Below are 3,108 nucleotides of genomic sequence, written 5' to 3' on the forward strand. Positions count from 1 at the left end.
GCACCAAACCATTTAGAACTTTATTTTCGATTTGCATAGTTTTACATGAAACTTGTCTGTTGGTGAGTTAGTTTTTTTTTTTTTTGCAAATCCTTTTACTTTAAATAATTTAAAAGGTTAAAATAATCAAATAATATCAATAAAGAATTTTCACTTTACTAAAGAAATAGTAGTATGAAAGAAAACCCACACCACTCAGTCACACTTGCCCCAAATTCTCTCTTTAATTACGTCCCCAGAATCTCATTTCTCCCCAAATCCATTTTCCTATCAAACCCGATCTCCCCTCTCCCAAAATTCACTCGGTCTCTTCTCTAGAAACAAGGACCGGCGATTTCACATATCCCCACCCTCATTTCTCACTAATTTAGAGGTAAGTGTTTAGTTTGGCTTGATTTAATGGCCATCCAAGACGAAGCATGAGTAATTATGGGACTGTAGAAACGTGGGCTTTTGGGTATTAATACCCAAAATTGAAGACGCAAATGAAGATCTCCACCCAAATCGAGATTTTCCCCCAGTTTTGTTGGAGAGCACAAACGTTTTCTTGAGCAAATTTTCGCTCCTAAGCTTGATTTTCTTTTTCTCGGCAAACAAGCTTAGGGTTTGCATCTCTTTCTTAAATCTATCTATTGTTTTGTGATTTTATTTATTAGTTGTTCTGAGGTGTATTTGAGGCCTGATTCAACTCTATTACTCCATAAATCTTATTGCGTGTTTGACGCCATTAAAGTTCTATGTGAAATCTTTATATAATTTTGTTGTATTTTCCCTCGATTCTGTTCAGTTCTTCCATATCTTATTCATTTTTCATTTTTCCTTTATCTTTTTCCAAAATGGTGTTTTTATGTAGAGTAAGAGGAACTTGAAGCTTTTCAGTTAGTTCTTGCCTTTAAATTTTCGATAATCTGTTTACGATAGCTGTCTAAACAACCCTAGAATATTTGTTTCATCTAGGTCTTTAATTGCTTCAAAATTCAATTAAGAAAACATGAAAGTAAACTTAGTCTAGTTAAATTAGTTGGACTTTATACCGTGAAGAAGTAATTGGAAATACTTTAGATCAGAAACTTATTTCAATGCAACTTTCACGTCCTCGAGGAAATTTCTTTTTTCGTGCTTTGTGTACTGTTGCTTGCCTTGGATGACATATTTCACTTGTAAGCTTTTCTAGTAGCCTGAATTAGAGTAGATTGTTTTTTATTGTATCTAACTGATAATTGAAACTGCTTTAGATTTGAAAAAGTATTTTTTGGAGTAGACCTTTCTATGAGAGTGGTTTCAAGAAAAAAATGAGATTCAGATGGTTAAGATATGTTGTTTGATGACTAATTATTGTAGTTGATTTAATGAGTTTATGGCATTAATCTTGGAAGACGGTTGATTCTTGTTTTCAGTAATGGTTTTATCATAAAGCAATTGGTTTGACAAGTCTGATTTAAAATACAACTAAATAATATATGTTGTCCATCCTTTTTCATGAAGATGTTGAGAATTTCAGCATATCAGTAGTCCCTTTTATTCCAAATTCATCTACACTCCTGCATGTAGTATCATTAATTAATGAATCAAAATGAAACTTTTACTTGACTTTTAGCCAATATATGGTTGGACCTAAAGTCATTCATCCCTCTATTTCTTTTAGCTCTCGATGGGAATTTCTTATATGCAGCTTTCGTATGCCTTTATTTTCATGTCAGTTCAGCAGTCTCGTTCTTATAAGAAAAAAGTTACTCCTTTTCATGTAAGGAAACAAAAACTTCCGTTATAATTTTTTATGTTATTTCGCAGGAAATGACATAATTCAGACGAGGTTGAACTGGAAGAGGTGGAGAGGACTGTGACAATCAAGTAACCCTCGGCAAGGACTCTCTACTGAGACACAATCATCAAGAACTTCTGTTGAAAGTGTACATCCCACTCTAGAAACTGAAAATAGTGTTGCAGGTTAGTACTCTATTGAAATCGAATTATGATTGGCTTTACTTATAAATTCTGTTTTGGAGAAGTATGAAGTTGTGAGTAAAGAACGCATAGAGTCGTCAAGTAGCATAGCTATATAGGTTGTTCCTTAATCCATGTTTTGCACTCTGATAGGGTAAATGATAACATTGTGCTTAGTGTAAAAGATTAAGCCACTTGGGAATTGAGATCAGTGCACGACACATATACTGTTGCAGCCCAAAAGTCAACCACTTCAATTTGATTAAAGCTTTTCACTTTCATGTCTAAAGCAACTCTAATTGTGTTATTGCATTTTAGAATTTTCACTAATGGTTAGTGCACTTAGAAAGTTTGGAGCAGAATTTGTAATTTCTTTGACTTTTTGCGTTTAAGCTCCAAATGCTTTTAACAAGCTGCTATTCAGTGTGAAAGGGTTTGCTTGAACAAGTTTATAGACAAGGGGTTTGTTTGAAAAAAGATAGACTAGGGATTATAGGGAAAAAGTTCAAATTTTAGTCATGGAGCACTTGTTTTGTGTCGAGCCATATCTGATATATGACTTAGGTATTTCCTTGCATGGAAGTAACTTTCAGCTTTCCCTTTTGCACATAAAAAGTAGTAGGTAAAAAATATTGCAGTCGATACGAACTTCAGATACTTGATTTAAATTTGTTCAAATTGATATGTTATAAATAGTTGATTTCTGTTGTGGTGGTTACCAAAATAGCTTTTTACATTTTTCTTGAAATAACAGGAATACATTTCTTTAACAAAGGAGATGATGTTGGCCGAGGAGAAGTTTGAAGACATTTGACTTTTTTCTCATGTGTATACACAATTACAATGTATTACGGAGTGTTATGTACTTTGTTACATAAATTATTTGGTAATGAAAAGTTTTTAACTCAATTCTTTTTAGGTGTATTTGTTTTATAATTTTAATGTTGTTGTTCAATTAGTACGACTACAACAGCCTATTAATTTTTTTTTCGTTTTAAAAAGAGGCTTTAGTGGTGACCCCAGTTGCCACGAAAGAGGCTATCAAAAACTAATACTTTTTTGTGGCGGCTAAAGAGACGCCAGTGTAGGTTTTCTGTGGCGACTATGTCGCCGCTAAAGCTATGTTTTCAGTGGCGATATTTCTTTACAACACTTTTCGTGGGC

General features: G+C 33.4%; 1 long non-coding RNA gene across 1 annotated transcript; it reads left to right on the plus strand.

Annotated features, from left to right (window-relative positions):
• Positions 1-213: 213 nt before the first annotated feature.
• Positions 214-2,825, plus strand: LOC132605394 (uncharacterized). Its single transcript, XR_009569171.1, has 3 exons — positions 214-604; positions 1,792-1,947; positions 2,699-2,825. It is a non-coding gene; the product is annotated as an uncharacterized LOC132605394 (long non-coding RNA).
• The last annotated feature ends 283 nt before the right edge of the window (positions 2,826-3,108 follow it).

This window comes from Lycium barbarum, chromosome 8, assembly GCF_019175385.1.
Source record: "Lycium barbarum isolate Lr01 chromosome 8, ASM1917538v2, whole genome shotgun sequence".
NCBI lineage: Eukaryota > Viridiplantae > Streptophyta > Magnoliopsida > Solanales > Solanaceae > Lycium > Lycium barbarum.